Source organism: Plecotus auritus, assembly GCF_963455305.1.
Source record: "Plecotus auritus genome assembly, chromosome: 6".
Lineage (NCBI taxonomy): Eukaryota > Metazoa > Chordata > Mammalia > Chiroptera > Vespertilionidae > Plecotus > Plecotus auritus.
Genome location: NC_137773.1, coordinates 148112143 through 148130614, shown reverse-complemented (window position 1 = coordinate 148130614; position 18472 = coordinate 148112143). Strand labels below are relative to the sequence as shown.

Genomic DNA, 18472 nt, shown 5'->3' with positions numbered 1-18472 from the left:
AACAACAGAATGACATGTTAACCTGCTAAAAGAAACCCTTTAATGGCTTCTCATTGTCTACAGGATAAAGTTTAAAGTCCTTAACTTCAACAACCCAATATTGCTTACATTTCCAGTCATCTTCTGCTTCAGCAATATTCTACTATTGTGTAATAGCATTTTTATGCAGACTCCTCTCTGTAAAAAGCCCTTCTTTTTGCCTACTAATTGCCTGACTAGCCTGACCACACAACTCCCCTTCCACAGTGGCTTAATGGCCCCCTGTACATAGTATTGCTGTACTGACTATATTAATAATAAGTATCTGTTTAAATTGCATTCTCTGACACTGGATTGAACTCCTTTAAGACTGATCTTTAGATATCCAGCACTTATTGTAGTGCCTATTACAGAGGGGACTCTTAAAACATTTTCGTTGAATTAATTCCCATAAAAGCATAGCAATACTCAATCCAGAAATTTAGTTCCCAGGGTCCACTAATTTCTATACCTCACAGTTGAGCCTGTGATTAGTTACTTCTTGATTAGTAGGTAGGGGTCTTTTTGGTCCTAAAGAGCCCTGGCTGATGATGCTAAAACAGATCATGCTCTCCAATCAATTCTAACCATAAGCTATCAATAGTTTCCTGGGAAAGGCCTTGAGACGTGGAAGCTCATTTTTTTCCCTTCCTTGTCTTCCTATATCCTTCCTTTGGAATTAATGCAAGTTTTTATCCTAGACAGATTAGCTACCCATCAAAAGCTCCATTTCCAGTCTTTAGGTCTTTAAGTTCTGACCTAAATTTTGTCATTTTATTCTGCCTAGACCCTGGTCCACTCAGCACTAATTAGCAAGGGTGATTACTGTTTTTGGTTTGAGTTCTGCTAAAAGAAGTAACATGCATGTTTATGTTTGGAAGTTGGGGAGACATCATGTGAAAGGAAGCCTCTGTAATAACTCCTACCCCATAAGAACATGGACTCTATTCCTGTTAACTACATCATACTACAATTTGATACATTACTTTATGCCTATCTACCATTTCTCTTTCATCGCTCTTTCCTTTTAATTTCTCTTTTTCATTTAAAAATATTTTTATTGATTTCAGAGAGGAAGGGAGAGGGAGAGAGAGATAGAAACATCAATGATGAGAGATAATCATTGATTGGCTGCCTCCTGCATGCTCCACACTGGTGATCGAGCCCACAACCCAAGCATGTGCCCTGCCCGTAAATCGAACAGTGATCTCCTGGTTCATAGGTCAATGCTCAACCACTAAGCTATGTTGGCTGGGCTTAGGTATAACTTTTTAACAAGTCTTAAATAAATTAACTATTTGGTCTTTCAGACTTTTTGTTGTTGTTAATCCTCACTGGAGGATATTTTTCTGTTGAATTTTTTAGAGTGAGTGTAAGGGAGGGGAGAGACAGAAAGAGAAACATCAATGTGAGAGAGACACATTGACTGGTTGCCTCCTGCACACACCCGACTGATACTGACTGTGCTGGAGATCAATCATGCAACTCAGGTACCTGCCCTTGATGGCAATGGAACCTGAGACCCTCAGTCTGCGGGCTGATGGTCCAACCACTGAGCCAAACCCACCAGGGCTCTTTTAGACTTCTTTAAGTGAGATTAGTTTATTTTTGAAATCAATAAAAATATATATTTAAAAAAAAACATGTTTACAAGGAACTAAAACACTTTAAAATCCCTTAATTCTTCTATTGCTTAAACAGGTGGCACACGGTTGTCAAATCTGCGAAGTCTTATGAAGGGTCTGTTCTGATCATTAGCCAATTCAAACTACATATTCCTTTTCAAAATAAAAACTAAACTTATGACTTAAGCACATTTTTTGGGGGTTTATTTTCCCCACTTAAGGTAGGTGGCATAAGCTACCTGATGGCAAGGATTACTTTACCTATTGTATTTGTATTCACATCCCCCTGCCCCTAACACATGTTAAATGTGTAACTAGTATTGAATTGAGCTAGGTTTTCCTAACAGTTCACACTGTGATTTTGGATAAATAGTTTTAACTTCTGGAAAATGGTTTCTCCAGCTTCAAAAATGAGGGTAACACCTCAGTCCATAAACTTTATAAGATGTATCAATAAAAGTGTTGTATTAGCTCAGGCTGCCATAACAAAATACCACAGAGTGGGTGGTTCAAGAAATAAAAATGTCTCACAGTTTTCTGCAGGCTTAGTTCCACATCAGGGTGCCAGCATGATCAGCTTCTGGTGAGACCTCTCTTTCTGTCTTTTATATGGCTGCCTTCTCACTGTGTCCTCTCATGGTGAAGCAAGCTCTCTGGTGTCTCTTTTTATAAAGACAGTAATCCTATAAGATTAGGGCCCCACTCTTACCACCTCAGTCAACTTAATTACTGTCTAAAGGTCCTATCTCCAAATACAGCCAGATTGGGGGTTAGGGTTCAACATATAAATTTTGGGAGGCAGCCATGATAAAATACGGCATTGAGATCCTAACAGTAAATTCAAAATTCACTTACATTATTCACTGCAGATGCCAATAATAAGATGTAAACAGAGAGAGTAGCTGTTGTTCAGAGGTTCATGATATATTTGCGTCAGCCTACTTGAAGCCAGGAAGCGGCCAATGGTGATTTGAGGTTGACCTTGTGATCCTGTATATGGCAAGCAAACCACATACAATTACCAGTATTCAAATGAATAATTTTGAAGTTAAATGCAGAAAGGTGTGAACTCTTGGGACGTAAAGTCAGGGCCAGGATTAAAGTTGGGAAAGGGCGAGGTATCAATGCCTTCAACAATATTTACTGACGTGCTAGGCACTGGGGGAAAACTGAAAACTGATAGGGTTCCTACCTTAAATGGAGCTTACAATCTAAACAGGGATACAGGCAAACTACTTCAACAGCTTGGATGGGGAAAATACCAATACTCCACGAAGGGTACCTAACCGAGCAGGCTTCCCTGAGAAGGCAAGCCTAACCGAAGCCACAAGGTTGTTTAGGGAGGAATGGGGCGTGCTGTGGGGCTGCAGCTTGCGTCTGGATACGGATGGCCAGGCAGGTAGCTGGGGCAGAGCCCCCAAGAGCGGGCAGCTCTGTCACCGAAAGTCACTGTCCTTTCTCTTCACAGCATGGCCACTGCAAGCAAGGTCCTCAGACTCTATTTCGGTTTGTGGCTCAAATTAAGCATATGTCTTACATTTTTCTCCCAAGTTCCCATTTTCAGGCCTTTTGGTTTTTCTTTTTTGCTGTCTGCCCCCAAGAATCTTCATCTGCCAAGACTCTTTTCAGGTGCAGAAACCCGAAGGAAGATCCCAGAGCGGTTGGGGCTGACCTCGGGAAGCAGTCATTTTTTTTTTTGCTGTGGAGTCTCTCCGCAGCGCTGAGGAGGAGGGCCCAAAGTAGGCAGCTGGAGAGAAAAAGCGACAGGAGTCTGAGCGAAGGCCGGCGCTCCTCACTCTCCAGCTCGCTCTCCGCCGCGCAGCCTCAGCTCTGTCCACGCCCAGCACAGCACTTGACTGACAGGCAGCCCCGCCCAATCCCGGTGCGGCGGATGGAAGGGACGGGGAAATCGAGCCTATCAGATTAGGTCAAGAGAGGGTTTCCTGCCCGCGCGGACCCGCCCGCGGCCTCACGGCCAGTCGGCGTTGCACCTCCGCCCGCCCGCAGCGCGCGCCCCGCCCCTTTCTCCGAGAGCTACGCGGCGGCTGAGCGAAGGCCTCGTGCCGTAACGGCCATCGCGGCGGCCGCGGCGGCGTCTTGGTGCCCTCGTCAGGTGAGCTGGGGCCGCCGAGGCTCGGCAGAGGGACGGAGAGACGGCCTTGCCGGCAGGCAGATGCACAGGCAGCCTTTCCTTGTTCATTGCGTTCACACAGCCTGCTATTCGTTGCGTCGCTTCCTCTTCCCAGGCGAAGTTAGCCCTGGGCGCCGTCTGCCGGCCCGGAGCTGAGCTGAAGGGGGCGGGGAGGCCCGGCGGCCCGGCCTGGGCGTTTGCACAGAGGTTTCGCGCGACCCTCCGGCCACTACCTCGGGGGAGGGAGGCGGGGCCCCGCGGCTTTCCTGTCCGCCTCCGGAGTGCCGGGTCGGGGTGAGCACTCCGGGCGGCCAACCCTGCGAGGTTGGGAGGTCCAGTGTGCGGCGTGCATGCTTCTCTGTTTCTTTTCCTCCCAAAATCCCGTTGCCTGTTGTGACCTAATGCAGCCAGGAAGGTAGGGACGTGGTAGAGGAGGGAAGGGGGACGTTCGCCTCTAGCCTGAGCCCTGTGCGGCGGGTGGACATCCTGGGATGCTCCCTCTGCCCCTCCCCCAGCCCCAGCCGGTTCGTTGGTACTTGTGAAATCGGGGGTATTTTAATCGTATGGACCTGTTGTAGATTCCTACGTGAGTTGCTTGGGTTGTGAGCTTTTGACTTGCCTTGTAATAGGTCCGGTAAAAACCGACCTCGGTTGACTGATTTTGTATACTTTCTTATGTGTTTCCATAAAAGTTAAATTGGCCGTTAGAAGCTCAGGAAGCTGGGTTTTGTTCAGGGCTGAGAACGGTGACATTATAGACGCTCAATTAAATTCGAACTGATGAACTGATCAGCTAAAAATAATTCTACCCATTAGATTCTGTAAGAAAGCTTACAAGGTAGGGAAGAATGAAGTTAAAGGAGAATTTTTTAAATCCCACCTTGGGTGGTGAGCAAAGAAGCTCAATGTCCGGTCAAAATGGGTGTTGCAGGAGTTACTCATTTTTTAAAGTCTTTGGTAGATTTATGAAAACTCAACCATACAATTTATTAAGCACCTGGAAAGCACTGTGCCTAAAGGCTCAGTTTTCAGCGAGGTCACAAAGTGAAGTGGGAAATAGTTCAAGAAGAAGGTTTTGTTTGAGAATTGTCGATAATATTCAGTTTTTAAATAGGAATCCCATTCACAGTTTGATAGTAACTCAAGAAATATGCATTGGTTGATTAATAGTTTCATTTCATCTTGATTACAAACTGAGTTTTTTTTCTTTGAGAAAATTGTGATCTCAAAACACTAGTTGCAAAGTGTTCAAGACTCCTTCACTGTGCTTGTTCACTTATTTAATTTTAAATCGTGTACTTTATTTTTCTAAGCATTATCTTTTAGTCCATGTAAATAACACTTGAAGCATACATAGAATGCTTTTTTAGTTTATTGAGAGATACTTTGTGCCCTGGATTTATTTTTCTTATGGACCTTTTGGACCTGCCAAAGCTCAAGGTAGATTTGATGTGATTATTGTTATAAATTACTTGTCAGGAAGACTTTATTTGATAAGTACAGATGTAATCCTTTTTTCCTATCATAGTTTTATAACTTTTACAATTTACTCACCTTTATAATATAGAAAAATACCAAATGTTATCTACCTACACCGGAAGATTAAATCATTATTTAGTTGATACATAAAATCAGAGGAAACTCCGGAAGTCACTAAGCACTTAAAAGTTCTTCATTAATACATAATCTGCTGTGCTGTTTTAGGAAGACAACTGACAGGGCCAAAAATGACATTTAAAGATGAAGGCAACAATTTTGTCTGGATGATCCTCACTAGACTGTTTCAGAGATAGAATTTATAGTCCTTCCTTCAAAATTGATTCCATATGTTATGGTGATATTATGGTTTCAATTGCCCAGACACAAATCTTGGTTTTACCTTTGACTTCCTCAATTCACATATCATTGGCTAATTTTTCGAAATTTCTTTCAGATACCTGTTTATTTCATCTAGCGTTTAAGTAGGTTTTCTGCCTGCCTTTTCTTCCTACTCAGTATATCCAGCCTTCTGCCTAATCTGTTTTTTTTAAAAAAAATTTTATTGATTTTTAGAGAGAAAGGAAGGGAGAGGGATAGAGAGATAGAAACATCCCTAAGATGAGAGAGAAACATCAATCAGCTGCCATGGGGATTGAGCCAGTGACCTCTTGGTTCCTGGGTTAAGACAACTGCTGAGCCACACTGGCCAGGCCTTATCTTAAAATAATGTTTTGAACGTATCTCTCATTGTTAAACCAATAGCTCCCTGTTACCCATAGACTGTAGTTCAAATTACTAGCCTTTTAACAATCTGCTCAAAACCTGTTCTTCCTAATGATAGCACAATTTCTCTATAGGAACTGAACTGCCCACCTAACCAAACCAATCTCTTTTTCTCATTTAGACTTTGTTTTTTTCTACCTTTATATCTTTTGAGACTTTGAATGTCTATGCATAGCCTGCCTATTCTTTTAAAAGAAAATTTCCCTCCTAAGGTACCCAAATAGCAAAGGAACTCAAATTTTGTTAAGTTTAATTTTTGTTCCATCAGTGCAGCCTTCCAGATCTTTCATTCTCTGTGTTGTTTTCTTTTGAACCCATAGCCTTTATGGTTTTATCATTCCTTTAGTTTTTTAATCTGATGTGGGCTTATATCGTCATATCACGGGACAGTATTGTGGGAAAGTTGGAATCCCACCTTCCATTTATAAGGAAAATGCAATCCATACAGAATACCTGCATTAAAATGCATACATCTAGTGATGGTGTCAGAGCTGAGACTTAACCTTTGATTTCCTAACTCAGGTACTGTGTGTCTTTACAAATTTTCTGTATATTCTTTATGAAACTATACTGCTCATCTCTTGTAATGTTTTTTATTGTTTACTTCATATTACTTTGCATTTTGTGTATTTATGCCTTCTATAAATTCAGAACTTTTTTTTTGTGACGGGAACCTTCATGCTCAATTGAAACTGATTTAAAAGTATACTTACAGTCTTTTTCTATGCTTGTTAGATGTATCAACAGCACTAACAAAAATAATGTTATTTCTACAGTTGTGTCTTATGACTCACTAAAAAGTGAATGAATCTTTTAGAAGTTTTACTGCTGGAGTTTGTTTGAATCTCTTGATAAAGAGACTGAATATTTGGGGGCCTTGAAAGTAGATGGGAACAGTGTGATGGTTTGGAGGAAACTTCTGGGGATTTATCACTTAATTAAATGTAATGATTTTTCTAAAAGTTCTCTTGTTGATTATTAGAACAGTAAGACTTTTACATTTTGCTACTTTGTCACTTTGTTCATCTGTGAAGAACCAGATTATTGAGCAATCCACTTATTGAGCAAAACATTTTGAAAATCATTTGTTCTATTTTGGAAGTCAGATCTTTTATACATGTATTTGCTCTTCATATTCCTCCCTTTCCCCCTTTAACTCTAAAGTTTCTCTGAAGTTTCTCTGAATAGCAGCCTTGATATGTATATGTATGTATGTATGTGTGTGTGTGTGTGTGTGTGTGTGTGTGTATATATATATATATATATATATATATATATATATATATAATTCAGAGAGGAAGGGAGAGGGAGAGAGAGATAGAAACATCAATGATGAGAGAGAATCATTGATTGGCTGCCTTCTTCATGTCCCCCACTGGGGATGGAGCCCCGCAACCCATTCATGTGCCCTTAACTGGAATCGAACCCGGGACCCTTCACTCTGCAGGTTGACACCCCATCTACCCAGCCAAACCAGCTAGGTCTGCCTTGGTGGTGGTGTTTTTTCACATTTATTTATATAGCAAGAGTTGAATGTTGTAAGACAGGTAGGTAGCACAGAAAACTATCAGGTGAAATATCTCTAGAGAGGATGTTTTACTCTTTTGGTCTGAAACAGGTTAGAAGTTATTATTCTTTTAATTTTTGGTTGTTTATAATGGTTTGTTTTTATTTGGTTAAGTAAATTATCTGCTAAAATAAACAGTTGAAACACTGATTCTCGTTTCTTTTTTTTATTCCTGAAATTGTACTTAAGAACATAAGCATGGTATGAATAATTTCCACTTTTGTTCATACAGACCAATTGATTAAAGCAGTAAGAATATGGCTTGGGGAAATCTTTTAAAAAACAGATGCATCTGAAAAGGATTTTGTTGTTTGTTTTTAAAGAACCAGCCTTCCAAAAACTTCAATACATGTTTCCAAATCATGTTGCATCTAGATCAATTCAAATAATAGCTATAGCAAAGAATTTAATGTGCTTTGTACTTTTTAAGTATTCCAACTATATTACAAAAATGTTTAAGGCATTGGAAATATACCCATCACCCAGATCAAGGTATAGAGAACATTTGTAGTGCTCCAGAATGCTCTGTCATGCTTCTTCTCAATCAGTATCTCCTACCCTCAAAAGTAATCACTATTCTGACTTATATAATCATAGATTATTTTTGCCCATTCTTGAACTTAATAGAAATGGAACCATACAGCATGTGCTCTTTTGTGGATGGCTGTTTTGCTTAGCATTGTGTTTGTGAGATTTATCCATGATGTTGGGTACAGCAATAGTTGTGTGTTTTTTTTGTGTGTGTTTTTTCCCCCACTGATGATAGTATTCCATTGAAATAATATACAGTTTTAAAAAATGAGCCATTAATAGATATTTTGTTTTTCCCAGTTTTTTTTAACTATCCTATAAAATAAAGATGTAATATGCAAATGGTTGTTACACCGTGAAGTGTAACGACCGACCGTGTAACGACCAGATCCGGATCAGCAGGAGGGTGGGGCTTCGAGCTACAAGTGGGCGGCGGAGAGCTACAGGAGGGAGCAGGACAGCAAGTTATAGGGGGGCAGAGGGAGCTACAGGAGAGCGGGGCAGCGGGTGGAGAGCTACTGGAAGGCGGCAGTGAGCTACTGCTGAGCTATTGGTGCACAGATTTGTGCGCAGGGCTACTACTGTGTTTCCCTGAAAGTAAGACAGTGTCTTATATTAATTTTTGCCCCCAAAGACACGCTAGGTCTTATTTTCAGGGGATGTCTTATTTTTCCATGAAGAAGAATACGGTACACATTTATTGTTAAATGAAAATAAAGGAAATTTATTACCTGTATACGGTACGGTAGTATGGTAGTTCTCAACACAAACCAGACAAACTGTGAATCCTACAGTATCAAGAATTTACTCATTTATTCAATGACAATCATGTCATCATCTTCTGGAACATCATCATAACAATCCAATTCCTGAATTTCCTGGTGAATTTCTTGTGACTCCATTTCTTTCAGAATCAGTGGACCAAATCTCTCATGTTTAGCAATAGCACTGTCTTTAAATGAGTACTTCTTGTCAAGGTAGCCTGCTCGCAGTGCATTTGCAATGCAACTGTCAGTGATTTTCTCCCATGAATTCTTCACCCAAGTCACAACTTCTTGCAGTTTAGGTTTCACAAAGTTTCCACGCTGATTTCTCTCCATTCTATTTTCAATGTAGTCATTAATTTCCATGCGCAAATTGTCTTTGAATGGCTTGTTTATTGCAATATCAAGAGTCTGGAGATAGGCCGTCATTCCTGCGGGAATCATTATCTGATCTATTTTTCTTTCGTGAAGAAATGTCTTCATGTCTTTAGCGCGGTGAGTGCTGGCTGCATCCCAGACTAGCAGACCTCTTTGGCTCCCTCGCATAACAAGCGGCAGCATTAAAACGACCCACTTCTTTATAACTGCTTGTGTGGCCCAGGCTTTTTCAGTTTCAAGAATAAAAACGCCCAAAACACATTCAATCTTTTCCTTCTTGCCCTTAGAAATGATTAAAGGTGGGATTTTGGTGCCATCCAGACGAATTGCCAAAATACAGGAAACACGTGCACTTTCTCGTAAGCAGTGGAGGGAATGTACGCTAAGGAGGCACCCCGCTGTTCAATTGTTGTTTGAGATGATTGGCCCATAAACACTGCAGTTTCATCCATAGCAATCATGTTGGAAAGATTGTATTTAGAGAAGTCAGCATCATCAATAAAGGACTTGAATGCAAGTGCTCGCTTAATAACTTGAGTATCTTCCAACCTAAACAATGTTGTAGATCTTCTTAAAGACAGTTCACTTCGCTGAAGGAAATTATCCAGCCAGTGTTGTGATGCTTTGAAGTCTTCGGGGGCTATGTCAAACTGTGGTGCCATTGCAAGGGCAAATTCTTGAATCTGAGCCCTATTCACAACCAAAGCCTTTGCTCTCCTGTCAACAACCCATTCACAGATCAGGTCTTCCAGCTCGGAAAATAATGGTTGCCGACCTGATCCACACTTGCGCTTTTTAGCATTTCCCTTGTCCACTTGTTCAATGAGGTTACCATACTCTGCTCGCCATTTTCGGACCAATCGGATACTCAACATCTTCTCTTTGCAGAAAGCAGTAAGATTTTGGCCCCAAGAGTCTTCCACGATTCCTTTCTTGTACTCCACGGAGTAGCTTTTTCTTTTTGCGCTCATTTCTAGGGGTAAAAAAAAGGAATTGGGGTATCAAGGTAGGGGGAGGGGGATCACTCAAAATGACACGGGGGATTAGAGGGGGGAATCAAAATGGCACAGGAGAATCAGAGGGGGGATTACCATTTTAGTAACCCCTTTTGATCCTCCTGTGTCATTTTGATTGCCCCCTCTGATCCTCCTGTGTCATTTTAAGTGATCCCCCTCCCCCCACCCCTGTGCCACTGAACACCTTCACCAGACATCCCCCCTACCCCTTATCAGACATTTACCCCCTGGGGACTGTCACTGGGCTTGCTGGGGCCTGGATCTGGGCTGGAGCAGGGTCTGCCACCGACTGAGAACCTTCAGTCATCATGAAGGCGGCCGTGAGCATCAGGTAGTGTCACCAGAGACAGACCAGCACTCACCACCTTCGCTGTGTCCCGTCCGCTCTAATCCTCCTGTTCTTCGACACGCATCTGCGAAAGTCTCCTCCTCTCTCCCGCCCCGCGCTCACCGCTCACTCCGACCTCCGCTCCGCCTCCACACAGCAGTGATTTCAGGACTCCGCGTAACGTCACTGGTTGCTAGATGCCAGTCGGGGCGGCCCTAGCGACCAGTTTACGGTAAATTAATTTTCATTCTGAGACAGAGCCTGGGGGCCTTATTTTCAGGGGGATGCCTTATATTTCACTCAGAAGGAAACCTGAAAGTAGGTCTTATTTTCGGAGGAGGATGTCTTATTTTCGGGGAAACACGGTAGTTATAAATGAAGCTGTTATAAACATTTAGAAGTCTTTTAGTAGACATGCACACATTTTTTATTTTTTAATGTTTTTATTGATTTCTAAGAGGAAGGGAGAAGGGGGAGAGAGAGAGATAAACATCAATGATGAGAATCATTGATCAGCTGCCTCCTGCATGCCCCCTACTGGGGGTTGAGCCCGAAACCTAGGCATGTACCCCGACTGGGAATCGAACTGTGATCTTCTGCTTTCATGGGTTGATGCTCAACCACTGGGCCACACCAGCTGGGCTAACTCATTTCTTTTTGGTATGAATACCTGGGAGTAGAATTGCACTATCCTTGTCTACCAGTTTTTGAACCGGCTTGATCCAGCTTTCTCCTTTTACAACAAAACTGGTGACTCTGCTTTTCCTCTGTGTTAAATCTGTTGCCTGTGAATCATGCAGTTCTTTTAATTTGATCCCTTTTTTAAAAAAAATATTTTTATTGATTTCAGAGAGGAAGGGAGAGGGAGAGATAGAAATATCAATGATGAGAGAGAATCTTTGATTGGCTCCCTTCTGCACACACCCCACCTGGGATCAAGCCTGCAACCCGGAATCGAACTTTGACCTCCTGCTTCATAGGTTGACACTCAACCACTGAGCCATGCTGGCTGGGCTTGATGCCTCCTTTTGATGGAGTATATCCCATCATAGATTCCTGTGAAAGGTTGCAATCTTGCATTAATAAATATATATATATATATATATTTTTTTTTTATCTTCCTGCTTGATTTGGTTCTCTAATGAATTCTAGATTGGAAATAATTTTTCTTCAAAATTCTGAAGGCATCTCTCTATTTTCTAGCTTTTGAAAATTCCAAAGACATTCTGATTCCTAATCCTAATGTTTTCTGCTTTTCTGGAATTTTGTATTTCTTGTATTGAAATTTCATGAGTGTGTGACTTAGCATGCATATATTATTTTTTAAAATATATTTTATTGATTTTTACAGAGAGGAAGGGAGATGGATAGAGAGTTAGAAACATCGATGAGAGAGAAACATCTATCAGCTGCCTCCTGCACATTTCCTACTGGGTATGTGCCCGCAACCAAGGTACATGCCCTTGACCGGAATCGAACCTGGGACCCTTGAGTCGGCAGGCCGACGCTCTATCCACTGAGCCAAACCGGTTAGGGCGGCATGCATCTATTTTTTTGTGTTTTCCTGGATATCGTGTCCTCCAAATCTGCAAAATTATGTTCATCAGTTCTGGGAAATCTTTAATTGTTTCATTGATGGTTATATTAGTTTTCTGGGGCTGCCATCACAAAATACCACAGTCTGGGTGGTACAAATAACAGAAATTTATTTTCTCACGATTCTTGAGACTGGAAGTCCAAGATCAAGGTGGCGTCAGGGTTGGTTTCTGATGAGATTTCTTCCTGATTTATAGACAGCCTCCTTTTTCACAAAACCTTTGCTCTCTCCTTCTTTAGGGGCATCGGTCTTTTTGGATTATTTACGGCTCCACCCTTATGACCTCATTTACCCTCAGTTGTCTGTTATAGTCCTTATCTAGAGTTTCAACATGAGTTTTTGGGGTGACACAATTTAGTCCATTACAGTGGTTTCCTCTTTTTCCTTCTGTTTCTCTCTGAAACTTCTCTTATTTGTTTGAATCTCTTAGGCTAGTCCTCTAGTCTTTTTTTCTGCTGTTTTTCCATCTCTTAATCTTTTTTGCTCTATTTTATGTGAAAGGCTTCTTTAATGTTATTTTCTAAGCCTTCTGTTGAAAATTTCATTTTTGCTGTCAAGATACTAATTTCCTGTCCTGGCCCGTTTGGCTCAGGTGGTTGGGCGTTGTCCTGTGCACTGAAAGGATGCTAGTTGAATCGCGGTCTGAGCACATGCCCAGCCGGGTTGCAGGCTCGATCCCTGGTAGGGGGCATGCAGGAGGCAGCCAATGGATAGATGTTACATTCTCACATCGAAGTTTCTCTCCCCCTCTCCCTTCCTCTCTAAAAATCAATAAACTCTTGGGGGAAAAAAGATTTTGATTTCCCAAGAGCTCTTTTTGTTCTCTCAAATTTTTTTGTAAAGAGAGCATCCTGTGCTTGTTTTATTGTTGTACTTTTCTAATTTTTGAGGCTACAAATTATTATTTCTTTAAAATTATTTTTCTTTTTTGCAGACTCTATTTCTTCTATATTGGCCTCTAACTTTTATGTTGGAGGCTTATTTCTGAAGTCATTAACCTTTGGCTATTATCTTGTGATAGTAAACCTGAATTGATGGTGACTTAAATACTGGATTTATTACATGGTGGTTTGAGTGAGCCAATTTTTTGAGAAAACTGCCATATATGAGAGGTGTTTCCTCTTGCGTCAGGTTCATGAGTGGAAAGCTCAGTCTGCTTGAGGGCTAAAAGTTTGTCCAACAGGGTTGTGTGTGTGTGTGGGGGGGGTGGGGAGACTGGATTTCTCACTCCCCCACGTTCAGTAGGGTATGCAGACCTTTAATTACATCTGGTTACTCCTCATTCAGAGTGGGGTAGCCAACCATCAGGTAGATTTGGGGAGGAAACTTCTAAGGATTTAACTGCTTCTCAACTTTTACCCAGTCTTCCTTATTTAACTCTTGCCTCAATTTAAATAGTATGAGGTACTACCAGTTCCTGAATCTTTTGAGGATTCCAAGGTATAAATTGGATTTTTCAACTCCTCTTTAGGAGTTAGGGTTAGCTTCACTTTTCCAGAATTCACTGAGTAGTTGTCATTGTTCATCTACCTTTTTGCTTCCGATATTTTGTTGCTTATTGTTTGCTTTCCTGTTTGCCCCATGTAAATTTCTTTTTAAAAAAACTTTTCTGTATTAATTCCACTGTTTTAACCTGCAACTCCTCAAAAATGCTGTTTGTACTGCCCTTAGTTAAGAATGATTTATGTATTTAAAAAAGGAATATATGACAGAACTGTGTGTGTCCCAAAAAGCCTGAAATATTTATTATGTGGCTCTTCACAGAAAAAATTTGCCCATCCTGTCCTTGTTATAAAGTTTCTCATTTCCTTCAATAAAGTTGTTTCTAGCCTACTACTATTTTTACTTGCACTCAAGCTTTACAATCTTGGAACTTCCTGGAGCTTTTTGTTTTAATTAGTTTAGTGCATGTCATGGAAGTTATGACTAAGAATTGGTAGGATATACTCTATTATCAGAGCTGTGAGATATTTAAAAATGTAAAATATCAAAGAGTAGAATAGCAAAATGTTGATGAAATGAGTCACAGAACACATAATATATGTATGTATGCATTGTTTTTTGTCTTGTCATCTAAGTGCAAAACATAGGTGCATGTACATAGGGAAAAGGGGCAGTTATAATATTGAGAACAGCCCATATTTTAAATGAGTCATTTTCATCAGCCTTCTCTGTAGTTGAAAAACTATAATGGCAGAATAAATCTTCTCTGGGCAAGAAGCTGTTCCAGGCAGGGACAATACATATCCTATATAATAATCCTACATAATAAAAGACTAATATGCAAATTGACCCAATGGTGGAATGACTAGTCACTATGAGGTGCACTGACCACCAGGGGGCAGACGCTCAATGCAGGAGCTGCCCCCTGGTGGTCAGTGCGCTCCCACAGCCAACCTCCTGCGGCTGGCCAGCGGCATACACCCAGCTGGTGACGTCACCTCCTCTCCCGACCCCACCCGTGGGACAGGGAACCAGGGGTGGGTGGCGGTGGATACAGCCTGTCCCTCCCCTGGCCAGCAGTTCCCGATTGGCCTGGCTCTGATTGGCCCTGATCGCCGGCCAGGCCTAGGGACCCCACCCGTGCATGAATTTGTGCACCAGGCCTCTAGTGTGTGTGTGTGTGTGTGTGTGTGTGTGTGTGTGTGTGTGTGTACGTGTACTAGAAGCCCAGTGTGCGAAATTGCGTGGCCCCGCCCACCCAAGCATGCCTCGCCGTGCACGCAGCCTCCTGGTGACCAGTCTTTTGTTGTTACAGTGTCACAACCACTGGGTTTTTATTATACAGATATGTGTGGATCTGTGGTTGTATTTTCCTATCTGAAATGAGGGAGTATTAATGTGAGCCACATGTCAGATGTCAGAGTGGGAGAAACAGGAATTATGTTGTTATAGGAAATATCTTTTCTTTAAAAAGTCCTTACTGCAGACAAACTCAAATATGTTTAGTCTTAATTGTATGAGCAGTCTTATTATAGTTTTCTTATATAATTCTTTCTTTCTTCTAAATGGTATCTTGTCACTGTTATTTTTTAATATGTATATTCCAGATTTGTTTCTATGAATATACAAATTCATACTCACTTTAAAAAAAATAGGATCACATGCTATCTATTGTTTTCTGACTTGGCCTTATAAATAAATGTTCTCCCATGTCAGTATATATATATTTAAATATTCTGGAGTCAGCTTAAATTCTGATATACGCTTCATAACTGTTTGGGCTTAGGCCACTGTAAGCCTCATTTTTCTAATCTGTAAAATGGGGATGATACCTAATCAAAAGATTACTCTAAGGTTTAAATGAGAATTTGTTAATCCATTTAACTACTAAGCAGTGTTTGGTGCACATTAAAAGCTTTAGAATTAATTTCTAGATGTGAACTAACTGGGTCCAAAGATACAGATGTTTAAAATGTTTCTGTTGCCAAACTGCTATTCATAAAAAACATATGAACAAACAATCATCTTACCAACAAATAGTGTTCCTTAGCTCTATGTCATTATTCTAATTTTTGGTAACCTAGTAGGCAAAAACTGACAGAATAGCATTAGACAAATTCCTAAGTATAATATGGTATATTTTAGCATAACTCTCTGATTTAGTAGAACAGTAAGTAAAAAAAAGATTTTTAACATAATTAACAAATGAGTCTAAATGACATACATAGAACATTTCACCCAGCACCTGCAGAATATAGATTTTTTTTTTCAATTGCCTATGGAAATTTTACCCAAATTGACATATGCTGGACCATAAAAAATATGAAAATTAAGAGTGTATGCTTTGAAATAAAATTGGAATTAAGCCAGAAGTTGATTACAAAAAATAACTAAAAAATTGTCAGCTGTTTTGGAAACTAAACAATATATTCCTAGGTAACCCAGAGAGTAAAGAAGAAATAACATTAGACTGTTTTGAACTGAGTGATGAAAATATGACATACTGGAGGCCCAATGCACGAAATGAGTGCAAGGTGCTAGGCCCTCGCAGCCCCAGCTTCGTCTGGAAGGTCGTCTAACGGTCGTTTCGTTGTTCAGCCACCCGGTCTAATTAGCATATTACACTTTTGTTATTATAGATAACTTAACGAGATACTGCATTAATCAGTTTAGCTCAGGGGATAGAGCACCAGCCTACAGACTAAAGGGTCCTGGGTTCAGTTCTGTTCAAAGTCATGTACCTTGGTTGCAGGCTCGGTTGCGTGCAGAAAGTAACCAATCGATGTGTCTTTCTCACATCACTGTTCCTCTCTGTGTCTTCTCTCTCCCTTCCACTCTGTCTAAAAATCAATCAGAAAAATGTCTTCGGGTGAGGATTAACAACAACAAAAAAAGAGCGAGAGGTAAGCCATGCTTAAAGGAAAGTTTATAGCCTCGAAATGCATATAGTAGAAAGAATAAAGGCTAAAAATAATTAAGAGGACTTTCGGGTAAAAGTGGATAAGTGAAAGACGCATTTGCTTTAACTCCCCTACAAAGCTCACCAAGGTGATACAGTAAAAGATATATTTTTTAAAGATTTGAACTACACAGGTAAAAAGTATTCAAGAAGAAATAAAATTTGCAAGCTGGAAAGCAAACAGACTAATAGAAACTTCTTAGTAGACTTAAAAAAGTGTTCAATCCTAATAGAAAAGAATCCTCAGGCTCAGGAATAGGTAGGTAGTACCAGGCATTTTTGTCAAAGAAGGGCTGAGAATGGTGCTAAAATATGATTGCTTGAAACTGTTTAAGAAGCAGCTCTGCCCTGGCTAGTGTGGGTCAATCATGCCTCCCTCTCCCCCTTACCGCCCCCCCCCCCCCAGGCAACCAGTCCATGTCTGTCTCTCTCTCTCACATCCATGTTTTTCTCTTTCTCCCCTCTCCCTCCCTCCCTTTCTCCTTCCATTCCTCCCTTCTATTCTAACCACACCCACCAGGGCTCTCTAAAAATCAGTGGGGAAAAAATATCCTTAGGTGAGGATTAACAAGACAAAAAATGAACCAGCTCAGTCAGTCATAATAGCTAAAAAGAATAAACAACCCAAATGTCTACCAATTGAATCATCTATAATAATAAAGCATAATATGCAAATTGACTGAACAGCAGAAGCGACCATCTAGATGACCATCTGGATGAAGCCGGGCAGTGAGGGCCTACTCTGGCATGAATTTCATGCATCAGGCTTCTAGTGGGTAAATAAATTGCATATCCACACAATGGAATATTATTTGGCAATAAAAAGGAATGAAGTGGTGATACATGTTATAACGTGAATGAACCTTGAAAACATTATAGTAAGTGAAATAGCCAGTCACAAAAAGATCACATGTTGTATGATTATCTTTGTATGAAATATCCAGAAAATGTATTATCTATAGAGACAGAATAAATTAGTGGTTGCCTAGGGCTGGAGCAGGAGAAGATTCGAGGGAAATACCTGATCAAGGGTACTAGGGTTTTTTTGGTCTGATTAAATGTTCTAAAATTGGTGATGGTTGCACAACTCAATATACTAAAAACCATTGAAAATGTACACTTTAAGTGGGTGAGTTGTATAGCATGTGAGTTATATCTCAGTAAGCTGTTAAAAAAAGCGTCAACCTAGGTCTCTGTCAATTTGTATAGCTAAATGACTGCCCTGTCAGAAGACTGAAAAGTTATCCTTTGTAGGTGACAAATAGAGAGGGTTGGGCACTAGACATACCATAATTGAAAGGCAGGTGTCCTACTGAAAACACTTAGATTAAATGAAATATGCTTAGTGTTAGGATCCTTATTAAAGCCTCCTCTCCTATTTGGCTCCCAGAATCTGGTAATCAATTCAGAACTTAGAGGATGCCTCTCTTACTATTATACTAGCCCAAGAAGAAAAACTATGTTATTCATTATTAGCTTTTAAAGCCTACTTTTAAATATGAGAAAAGCTTTTAATATGAGACCAAAACAAATAGAAAAAAGGATTTGGACCAATCAGGACAGACAAACAAAAAAAACCCCTGAAAATTAGAGAATAAGAAGAAAAGATTCAATAGAAGTAGAGACAATCTCATAAAGTACAGGAAAAGATGGAAGATAGGTGAAAAAGATAAAATTAAAAGGTCAGTTTAGGAGATCAACTTTCAAATAACAAGTGCCCGTGAGAGAGAACAGAAAAGAACAAAGTAGAAATATCAGTGAAATATTTTTAAAATTCACAATTGAGAAACATCATTTTGCAGATTGAGAACCCTTTGGGTGCTCAGGACAGTGGTTGAAAATAGATACACACT

The 18472-nt window shown here is 40.5% G+C and overlaps 1 protein-coding gene across 4 annotated transcripts in view; it reads left to right on the top strand.

The window, feature by feature from the left end:
* The first annotated feature begins 3658 nt into the window (after positions 1–3658).
* The window catches only part of NCK1 (NCK adaptor protein 1), a 67695-nt gene continuing 52881 nt past the window's right edge, over positions 3659–18472 (top strand). The window contains exon 1 of one of the 4 annotated variants that reach the window (XM_080673140.1): positions 3659–3756. The gene's annotated coding sequence lies outside the window, so the exon portion shown is untranslated. Of the gene's footprint in view, positions 3757–3927; positions 4069–18472 lie in introns of those variants that run through there. The other 3 variants (XM_080673141.1, XM_080673142.1, XM_080673143.1) reach the window with 3 other exon arrangements.